Source organism: Pinus tabuliformis, chromosome 2_2 (genome assembly GCF_031772625.1).
Source record: "Pinus tabuliformis cultivar Carrire ecotype Pingquan chromosome 2_2, CPIR1, whole genome shotgun sequence".
Taxonomy (NCBI): domain Eukaryota; kingdom Viridiplantae; phylum Streptophyta; class Pinopsida; order Pinales; family Pinaceae; genus Pinus; species Pinus tabuliformis.
In genome coordinates, this window is record NC_142300.1 from 967,196,915 (window position 1) to 967,209,050 (window position 12,136).

General features: G+C 37.5%; 1 pseudogene; it reads right to left on the reverse strand.

Moving 5' to 3' along the window:
- Positions 1–1,385: 1,385 nt before the first annotated feature.
- Positions 1,386–2,486, reverse strand: LOC149196450 (kinesin-like protein KIN-14I pseudogene; annotated as a pseudogene).
- Between the last annotated feature and the right edge of the window lie 9,650 nt (positions 2,487–12,136).

Below are 12,136 nucleotides of genomic sequence, written 5' to 3' on the forward strand. Positions count from 1 at the left end.
CTGATTTTAGGCTAGTAAATTGATAGAAAAAGGGGTTTTAATTGATAATGGGGTTTTTTGGGCTGCATGGGGCAAAGAAACAGCTTGAATAGAGAAATGTAATCAAAAACACAGATTATCTCCTGAGGCAAGGTAGGCAAGAAATTTAACATCAAATTGAGATTAAATGGAATGGCAAGACTGCTGAGGAGCTGACAAGGGCATAGAGGATGAATCCTTGTCAAACAGAAGAACACATTAAATATGAACAAACTTATAGGCAGAGCATAAAATATTATGAATTCTACCTAAACACTTCATTTGTTCAATTGGAAATGATCATGAAGTGAAATGAAAACATAACAGGTTACATATGAAACAGAAGGAAAGCTTATGCTAAATTGTCATACCATAGGAATCTCAGGGGTCAGAGCTGTATTTTTCATTAAATCTCTGTCAAAGACTGTACAATAAAAGCTCTCTATTCTCCACCAGCTCTCAGAACTCTCTCCCTCGCTCCTCTTTTACAAATGATTTTTTAATACATTAAATAAAACTCTACTAAGGGAAAAACAAATCAACCCCAAAACAGGGGCGCTGTTTCACCTGCAGTTACAAAAATAGAAAAGAGTGTTTTCATCTATTCTAAAATTGAACATCGTCCCTCTAAAACTCCTCTGATTGCCGACAAACTGGAGCGCAGATCATTAACTGAAGTCTTAAATAGAAGATTGGTTCCTATTTTTCTGTTGTGGTCGATGTCTTCTTTCTAATTTTGGCCTTTGACCTTGACTGCCATATTATATTTGCCATTTGAAATAAAAACCAATTTTAATAAACATAGCTCAATATATTTTTAATACCAGCAAATCTGGCATAACAAGATTCTCCTCATGCCAGCAAAATGACAACTACGCGCCAACATTCACTTTCGGCAGATGATACTTTGACTTGGATTCGCCATTCACCATACCAATTAAATCTGTTTTTAGTCTTATGAAAATCAAACAACTGCTCCTTAAAGTCATCTGCATACCTTTGGAAACCTTCCAATGTAAGCCAGAATTAAATCCAACTCGCTTCCTCATCCAGAACTGAAACTTAAGAATCAGCTTCTGAAAGATAATGACCCCGTCTAGAGGACTTCTCCATGCTCGAATGCCTTCTTCTTTGAAGGGGCGTGTGACCTTGTCTCGACTCAGAGAAACATCGAGTTCGTTCTATTTAAACAGGATCCACTATGAATCCATAACCATCGACAGAGTCACATACAGAGAGAGAGAATTTCAAGTGATCTGTGCCTTTAGTTGTTGCGAAGCCGGAATGTAACTTTCTCGTCCCCATATTTGCGCGCATGGAATTGTAATTTCAAATAGTCAAAAGAAACCAACATAGTCCCTTTACAATCAACCAACGTAGTTCCAGAGATGTCTGTTGACAACATGTACACAATGCTTACTAGCAGCAACGCAATGACACAAGACATCAATCAATCTCAAAACAACCTTCAGGTATTGTGCCAAATTAACCGCATCTAGATTATTCAGAAATTCAAAGTAGATATCTATTATCACTAGAAGGCTCCCTCTCCAAAAAGTTGGGTTTTCATACACATACTTTCTAGGTTCCTCAAATCTACATGGCTCTATTTCCATTGATCCTGAGTACATTGCATCATTTACAATTGAGCGAACTCGGGTAGCATATGAAAGAGAATTATGGGTCTCATCCAAATTGGATTCTGCTGGGGCTATATTTACAAACATCAGTGTTTTGGCATTGCCACCAAGTGGATCACTCATAAGCATCGTGAGCTTGTGATTTCTGTAGGGTATATGCTGCCCTTCAAAAGCCAGTGCACTAATAACATCCCCCAAGGCTGAAAGAGACCGGTTGATACTTTGAGCCTCTTTCAATTGGTTACCTGTTGATCCTGATTTCTTCACCCTCTCAGAGCCCGCAAGATCAACAAAGCTTAGCTTTCCCTTGACTTGGACCTGAGTTTGAAGGTTTGTGCTCTCTATAATTATAGAAGGTATTAAGTGTGATCTTGAACTTTCTGCATTCTTCTGCGTTCCAGAAGTGTGTCGCCTTTCTATCCCTTCACATACAATAGCTTCCAGCTCTTCAAATGTAGATATAGTCACAAGAGTAACATTTTCCACCATAACCATTCCCTTTGTATCTTTCTTAATGTCAAGTTTCAATCTCTTTCCATTCTTTGACAGAAGCAAATCTACAAGTGCGTCCTGGTATAACTCCACCATATACACCTTTACTAAAAAGGAGAACTTGTTACTGTCTCGGCTAAGAATTTTAAAAAGCTCCCCAATAGCCCTTGGGGTAAGACCTGGATTTTGATCTGAACCATAAACGGTGAATGTTTTGCCTGATCCAGTTTGCCCATATGCAAATATACAAACGTTATATCCATCAACTGCTGACTGTACCAGATACCTTGTATCCTCAAAGACTTCGTCTTGGGTAGCATTACCATCAAAAAACATGATCAAACTAATGTCGCTTTGGCTTATCATCCTTCCATGGGTGCTCCATTGTAAATTCATCCGGTGCAATAATTTCTATTTCTCAAATGTCTCTCTGTTTGAAAAATACGGGCAGTCGGGCCATAGTCATCGTTATCTCCCGCATAGCCATTGAACATAATGATAATAAGTGAGAAGAACAGAGCACTCAAGTAATAATTTCCATGCACCATGTCGATTTTCATTCTTGTCCGGATGAAAACTGACATTGTAATGCAGGCTACCAAAACCATCTGTACAAACATGAAGATATAGAGGAAAGAGTTATGTTTCATAAGTAGCCATTCACGGCCAAAACATGCTTTTAATAGCTCAAACTTGTTTTTCGAATATCTAATGTAGGATAGTGCAGCTTTATGACTTGCAGACTTATCATAAGGCGTTGAAAGCTCATCGACAAGTTCTTTTCCTATGTAAAACTCTTGGAATTTCTCTGCAAACTGATTCACAGAAACATATTGATAAGGCCTTTCAGTATCATTAGTCCAGTTCTGTTAATCTCAGAGAGCATTTCCTGCATCTTTTTCTTCATTTCTTGAGAACGAGCTGTATAGTTGAAAACATCTGGTGTTACACTTCCATAATCTTCACTACTTGACCAGAGTCTTTTTCTGTATCATCTTCAAAACAACTTTTAAAGCACATTTTGTTGCACTCCTCTTTTCCAAGACAACAGACTAGCAAGATGGAGTCTAACAGTCACCATTCTATTTTGGAGAATTTGGTATCTACAGATAAATACTAATTCCCTGGATAAGTAGCCATATCTAGAACAACAGTTTAAAGCACTTTAGCCTTTTCCTATAAGCAATAGATAAGACAAAGAGGATGAGAAGACCTACTTGTAGTTCCGCTTTCCTCTTATCTCCTTTGCATCGATCCTGTTGCTCCTTCCCGTACTTAACACGCTTGAGAAGTACCTATAAACATCAACAGAAGACAAAGAACCGATCAAAGAAAAAGATCTATTGAATACAAGTAAATGGAATTAGATACATTCACACATATAAGCATCATATAACAAGATAAACATATGGGAAAAAGGTTCAAATACTTTATTGAACAGGAGAAGGAATTACAACCATCAAGTCTGATTCGAAGTCATTCCTCTAGCTTGGAACCCATCCATGTCACATCAAAATCATGACAAACTTGTAGCATAACAATACTTGTCTCAAAGTCAATTCTCATAGCAACATTATCTCCTTACAATTCAACATATTTCAGCCCCTAATCACTTAGATGAGTGCTCAATTTATAGGAAGATGAAGGAGGTTATGTCATAAATGGGGGTATTAAATGGCCTTCCATACTTAGAATTAGTTCCATGGAGGAAGGGATGAGAGGATAGAATGCATCTTAACTCATTCCTCATCCATTTTCGAGCTCATAGGAGTTGATAAGTGAGGGAAACTTCTAGAAGACTCCAAGAGATAAGAATATTACCCAAACCCTATGTGAATTTCTCTCAATCTCTCCCAACACAGGTGAAAGAGGGCCTAAGTTCTCTACAAAGCACCCTGGCATGGACTCAACTGCTCTGCAGCACACCCTAACATGGGCCTACCTGAGCTGGTCCCTTTAGAGATCACTTTAGGATGTCTTCAAGTCATGAAACTGTTTGGGAAGGAGGCATTCAAAGGGTTGACTTGTTTAGGGCATGTAGCAACTGATATTAGGGTTTGATGAGCCCTAAAACATTGATCTAGATGATGGGAGTGATGTGTCCAAATGGATCTGTAACACCTCTCCCTCACAGTAAGAGAACCCAGACACAAAGTTACATTATGCACTCACCAAGCATACTCACCTCGCTTTGAATAGCAAGAGCTAAGGAAAATCTCTAAGATAATGGAAATTGGGCCATCGTACCAGATGGACCTCCTACACCAAATAGTGTGAGGTCTAGTTGGGACTTCATAGGGGGAGATCCCCTGAATTTTGGTAGGTCCTGCACCATCAACACATACATATATCCATATCTAGAGCATAATTGTTCTCCTGGTATTTGTGTATATATTATTTGTGATTTAAAAATGCATGGGGAAGAATAAATTTAATGGCCTAACCCGGGCTTTCCGCAGCAAATTGGCATTTTGTTGTATTGATAAACTTTTACAGAATCAAGAAGAAATTGATCTGTACATTTAATCTGAAAATATTACAAGATTGATTATTTGTGCAACTTTGTCAACATTAACTAAGGTTGTTTAAGTGTGAATGAAAGAGGGAAATTTATTATTAATAAGCCATAAACATAAAATTGAGAGCAGCAAATAATATGATAGCAGAAAAATAAGAAGCAAACTCACTAAATTGATGACGAAGTTCGTCCCTCCTGGACTACATCTCTAGGTCTACTTCCAAGTGGGCATCTATTTTTATTAGGGATGATCCAAAGATTTTCCTCACATCAAATTTCGCCAACCGATTTGTGCTCTTAGGCACTGCTGGTTACTGTAGAAAGAAATCCCTCAGTCTAAGCTTTCCAATGCTCGTCTTTGTGCTCAATTTGGCTCAAGGATGGCCAAGTTGCATTTACATGAAGGAAAACTATCAAGACTAACATTCCTATTCTGCAATTCATTATTCATCTCCTCCAGCACTAGTACAATGGCATATATTTTATAATTCCTTGGGCAAGGTCGAGGGTCGACCCTCCCGAGCTCAACATGGCAAGTTTGTTAGATTAGGTGAACAACCTAGTTTACGGTGAAATAAGGTTTTAGCACCACAATACATTTAGTTTACTGTTTTAAACAAACCCACTTATCCAAAGTTCTAGCGCTTTTTATTTTCCATATGGTTTTTTATGATAGGGCCCCATTAATTTTTTTGGCGCAGGTTATAAAGCTTTCGAACATTACATTGGACCGCAAATTTATAATATCAAAAAACAAACCATATCTGAATTTTTGTTATGGCGGTGATGTGGTCTATTGGTGAGTTCTAGTGCAACCGTGGCGGCCTACCTGCTGGCAACCCCTGTTTAGCATGGCGGGCAATCCCTCCGGTGGTTTCAAGTTGGATTGTGCCACCTCCGAACTTGTGGCTCCGACGGTGCTGACTCGGTACCCTGCCACCTCCGTGCCAACTGGCTTCCAACTGCCCTCGGACTTTGAACCGCCATGAACTGTTTTAACTTTGTTGTATCTCCGCCATTTTGAAACCATATACACAATGTGACTTCATTGAAATTGCATTATAATATAGTTTATGTCGTAGGTTTTGTAACATCCGCTCAAACATTTGACATTTCACTTTTGCGCTAGGTTTTGTTAACACCATGGTTATATATATATGCCCCTTAAGTTTCATACCATAGGTTTTGAATATATGCGCTCACCATAGGTTTTCATATTAGGTTTAATAAAATGTGCACCATATTTTGTGCCACAGTTCCCAACCATGTAACTTATTACAATGTTTTCTAGACCATATGCTTATAATATTTTTTCACCAAATTCAAATGTGCCCAAATCATTAATGCACCCAAAACTTAAATTTTCCACCATTCACCTGCAACTGAAAAATGAACCTGGAGATGAAGTTTGTGTCACATTGAACTGAAAAAATGCCACATGGCCAGCAAGGCCCCCTTCAGCACCTAAACTTTGACGGATGATTCCTTCATCATCTGGAGACCAAATGAGAAATCGAAAGAAGTGTCAGTTTCAGAACGATGGGTCCTATTGCTTGGAATTCCTTCTGACAACAACTAAAACCTTTGGATTTGTAGAAACTAGAGAATCCTCATGGATCATTCCTCTCCACTGGAAGCTTTTGGACCACTAAAATTTTGGTTTTAAGTTGGCGTAAGGTGAGGCTACAACTCCCTCACCCTTTTGATCTCCATCCACCTTACTTTGCCTGGATTCATGCCTTTGAGTCTCACTCGATGATACTTGACATCTCCATGCATGGAAGTGCGGAACTTCCTTTTATCTTCACTTTTCATCCTTACCCTTCTAATGTAAATCCATACTTGATCACCAACCTAAAAGTGATGACCCTTTCGATGCTTATCATGGCGCATTTTGAACCTGTGAATTGTTTCATTCATCTGCGGAAAATAGAAAAAACTTTGTAGTTGTGCCATTGTCTTGCCTACTCTAACATGCCCTGAAACATGAGAAAAAAGTGTTCCCCTAATCACATGCATTCTTTCTCCCTGCGGTATGCACAACTAGCCAAGATGGTTAAATAACCTATTATGAACATGGTAATTTACTTCTTCCACCTATGCAACATGAGTTAGTGATTCACAAATATCTTTGAAAACGGTATCTGCAATATATTGTTCAATATATCTTTCATTCGCTAAATTATTATTTTGCATAATAATTGAAACATTCAAAGAAAATCTTGACAACATATTAGCTACTTTGTTTGATGTACCTTCCTGATACTTGACTACTAAGTGGACCTGCTGCAAAAAACCCATCCATCTATAATGTTGAGACTGTTGCAACTTAGTTTGAAGTTGAAGGTATTGAAGTCCCTGATGATCTCTTGAATCATTGTTTATTTTCCCATTAAATAATTTTTCTATTGTTTAACACTTTCCATTAATGCACATAATTCCTTATCATCAGTTGGATATTTTTCATCTGCTTTAGAAAATGCTTCAAAATGAAAACAAATAGACTTCCCTTTCTGAAATAAAACTGCACTCATTGCATACCTACTAGCATCAGTTTCTATGTCAAATGGTTGTTGAAGGTCTGGTGGAGTTGTTACAATTTTCTATTTTAAAGTTTCACATGCTTTTTGTTGCTTTCCTCCCCACTAAGATGAGGCTTTAAATATTGTTAAAGCATGAAGTGGTGTTGCAATAAAAGAGAAATGAAAAGCAAACTTTCTCCAATATTGATCTGCACCCATGAAACTTCTAACTTCCCAACTTGAACTGAAAGTAAGAATATCATCTAGATCGACTATGAAAAACTTATCAAGAAAATAATGAAACACGTCATTCATGATTCTCATTAAAGTCGTTGGAGCATCGTATAATTCAAACGGAATAATCAACCATTCATGAAGCCCCTGTCTAGTCTCACATGCAATTTTCCAAACATCACTCTATGCAATACACATCTGATGATAACCATTTCTTAAATCTAGTTTAATGACTGATATATGTTTTATGCCAATATTCATAAGAGGTGCAACATATAGTAATTGATTCTCATGTTGTATTTCTCGTTTTGGAAGGAGACTTTTTGGTTCTTTAAACAATTCTTTATAAGAATATTCCATTTCAACCAATTTGTCGTTAAACTAAGAATCACACCCTTCAAAAGCATCATACTTGTCTTTAGGTTGTTTTTTAACAATCATGAGAAAATACCTTTTACTTGAATTTATTAACCTTTTCAAATGACTAGCATTGATTAAATCCAAGTTTGTCTTACTTCTGTGTGCCCTGACAATGTATTCAATTCCTTCTTTAAAAATATGATACTTGTTCTCCCTTCTATGAAAAATAGCATGTCTATCATAAAGATACGGACTACCCAACACAACTCCACATATATCTAGAGGAATCACATCTAGCTCAACTTCATCAACAAAATTAGTTGTAATTGCAAACCTTAAATGACATTGTTTTGTGACATGCATCTGAGTGTTTTCTTTCAACCATCCTAAAGGGTATGGTTTTGGATGATTTTTAGTTTCCAATTCCAATTTCCTTACTAGTTCCTCAAATATTAAGTTTTCTTGTGATCCGCTGTCAAATAATGTGTCTATCTTAGTGTGCTTGGAAATAATCCTTATGTGAAAAATTTCAACCCTCTTCTTTTCATCAATCACATTATTAATCTTTGAAGATGATGCAGAGTAATTAGAACTAGAACTAGCTTCAGTAAGTATACATGTTAGACTCATTGAGGTAATATTATGTTTGTCACCGGAGTCAGATCCCAAATCTTGTTGGACTCCAACATTTGCTTTCATTTCACCCTTCTCCTTAAGGAACTTCTTTGACTTAATTTCCGGATGAAGCTTCCAACACTTGGACTCATCATGTCCGACCCTCTGACAATGAGTACATGTAGATCTTTCCCCTTCTTTATTTGTTGTCGTCGATTTATTTCCTTTCAACTTACCCTTTCCTTTTGCTTCTTTGGAGTCTTAGTGTTCTGACTGCTTGAATGGTTTCCACTGAAAAGGTTTGCCACTTGATTCAATATGAATGGCTTGCACACATACTTCATCAAAGTCAGTTGGATTAAACATAAGCATGTATGTCGTAAATAAGAATGCAAACTTCCAACATACTTTAACAAAGTTTTGCGTGTGTTTAATGGAATATCAAGTGCTAAATCCTTTTTCCTGAACTCTTGTGTAAACTCTTGCACACTCTGTCCTTTACCTTGCCTCAAATGTTGCCAATCTATTACAACTTGTTGCATATATCCTAAAGGATAGAACTACTTTCTAAGAGATTTAATAAACTTAGACCATGAAGAGATAATTTTACCTTTATGCTTTAAATCTGACTTTGTTTTACTTTCCCACCAAATCAAAGTTTTTCCCCCATTCTAAGTGTAGCTAACTGAATTTTCGTAGAATCATCAACAATATTCTGAATTCTACAATAAACTTCAAGTTGTTTAATCCAGTTATCTAACTTTTCAGGATTCAATTCACCATCATATTTCGGCAATTCAAACTTAACATCAAGCTTCAAAAAAGGAGATTTCTTATGTTTCTTCTTTGATTCAGAATCTGAACTTGAATCATCAGAAGAAGAAGAAGATGAAGATGGAGGAGAAGGAGGTTCATTACCATTAGTTTTCTTCTTGTCCTTTTTCGTGCCTTTAGAAGACGAAGATGGAGAAGGAGGAGATTTGTCACTATCATCTTTCTCCTTACCCTTTTTCTCCTTCTTACTTTTTGAAGACGATGCTGCATCTCTGGTCTTCTTGTCTTCATAAAATTTTTCAATCATCTATTTCATATTAAGGAACATCTGATGAAACTTCTCATCAAACTTGGGCTCAATAGCTTCTCCTTCGTTTTCACCTGCCATCTTTCGAATGAATTTCATCTTTACAATGTCTGGATTAGCCTCTTGTAGTTTCCCTTCTCCACATCACAAACTAGATCTAGTCAACACTCACATTGGTAAATATCCTACTTAAACATTATCAACCTCGCTCTAATACCAAAATATATGATCTGAAAATCTTACAGGATTGATTATTTGTGCAACTTTATCAACATTAACTAAGGTTTCTTAAGTGTGAATGAAAGAGGGAAATTGATTATTAATACACCATAAACATAAATTTGAGAGCATCAAATAATATGACAACAGAAAAATAAGAAGCAAACTCAGCAAATTGATGGCGGAGTTTGTCCCTCTTGGACTACATCTCCGGGTCCGCTTCCAAGTGAACGTCAGTTTTTATTAAGAATGATCCAAAGAGTTTCCTTACATCAAATTTCTCCAACTGATCTGTGCTCTCAAGAAATGCCAGTTACTATAGAAATAAAGCCCTCAGTCTCAGCGTTCCAACGCCTATCTTTGTGCTCAATTTGGCTCAAGGATGGCCAAGTTGTGTTTAGATGAAAGAAAATTGTTAAGAATAACACTCCTATTCTGAAATTCACTATTCATTTCCTCCAACGCTGGTACAATGGCATGTATTTTATAATGCCGTGGGCAAGGTCGAGGGTCAAACCTGCCGGTCTCAACATGGCAAGTTTGTTAGATTAGGTGAACAAACTAGTTCATTGTGCAATAAGGTTTTAACACCACAATACATTTAGTTTATTGTTTTAAACAAACCCACTTATCCAAAGTTTTGGCGCATTTTATTTTCCATATGGTTTTTTATGATAGGACCCCATTAATTTTTTTGGCACACGTTACAAAGCTTTCGAACATTACATTGGACCACAACTTTATAATATCAAAAATCAAACCATATCTAAATTTATGTTCCGACCGTGACGTGGTCTTTTGGTGAGTTAGGGCGCAACCGTGTCGGCCTACCTGCTGGCAACCCCTGTTTAGCATGGCGATCAATCCCTTCGGTGCTTTCGCTCTGTACTATGCCACATAAGCACCTGTGGCTCCGACGGTGCTGACACGGTACCCTGCCACCTCCGCGCCAACCGGTTTCCAACTGCCCTCGGACTTTGATCCGCCATGAACTATTTTAACTTTGTTGTATCTCCGCCATTTGCATAGTTTTTAATACATTATTTTGAAACCATATACGCAATGTGACTTCGTTGAAACTGCATTATACCATAGTTTATGTCGTAGGTTTTGTAACATATGCTCAAACATTTGACATTTCACTTTTGCGCTAGGTTTCGTTAACACCATGCCTATATATATGTCCTTAGGTTTCATACCATAGGTTTTGAATATATGCACTCATCATAGGTTTGCATATTAGGTTTAATAAAATGCGCACCATATTTTGTTCCATAGTTCCCAACCATGTAACTTATTACAATGTTTTTCTAGACCATAGGCTTATAATATTTTTACACCAAATTCAAATATGCCCAAATCATTAATGCACAGAAAACCTGAATTTTCCACCATTCACCTGCAACTGAAAAATGAACCTGGAGATGAAGTTTGTGCCACATTGAACTGCAAAAATGCCACATGGCCAGCAAGTCTCCCTTCGGCACCTAAACTTTGACGGACGATTCCTTCATCATCTGCAGACAAAATGAGAAACCGAAAGCAGTGTCGGTTTCAGAACAATAGGCCCTATTGCTTGGCGTTCCTTTCGAGAACAACTAAAACCTTTGGATTTGTAAAAACTGGAGAATCCTTCTGGATCAACATTTGTGCTCTTCCCCAAATAGAAGGCACTTTCTTAACATCTGGGCGTTCTTGCTTTCCATCTAGATATTCCTTGATATTTTCTTTAACATCTGTCAATAAACATAAGCTCTATTGTTAGGAGGTGTTATATCTGCAATTGTTGTGATGGTTCTTAAAACTTATTGCTCACTATTCTTCATTCTCTAATGAAACCTTTCTATTATTTCTAAAACCACAAGTGGATTTCGGGGGTGGCGGGGGGCGCTTAGTGGTATGTGGTTTTGAGTTGGGGAGAGCTTAGCGGTATGAGGTTTTACGTCGGGGGGTATGAAATTCACCACAGATTTCCATGTGATCAGAATTTGTTTTGAAAAAATAACTTATTTCGGACCCCCCTCCTCCATTAAATGTTCAAAATCTTGACAGTCCGAAATTGGATATATGTCATTGATCTCCCTTGATTTTGTGGGAACCTCTTATCACCATTGAAACCTCCGAGAATTTTAATACTATGGATATTCTTACATATTGGCACATGGATATGAAGTGCAGGCGATAGGAAGATTGTAAACTGAAATGATTTTTCAAAATTGCAAGAATTCGCTATCAAATCCGGTGGATCACTGTTTTGGGTCTCAACAGTAGATAGGTCAAGTTATCCTGGCAGTGCAGGATTGGAACGATGTAATAGTACGATTCCAGAGGTTAGTGCCGAAGTCGAGTGGGGTGAGGTGCTCACCCAAATATCTATATCGGAAGTGGTGGAAGGCCAACCCCAGCTTACCAGCAGTATCTTTTTGTCTCACCCGTC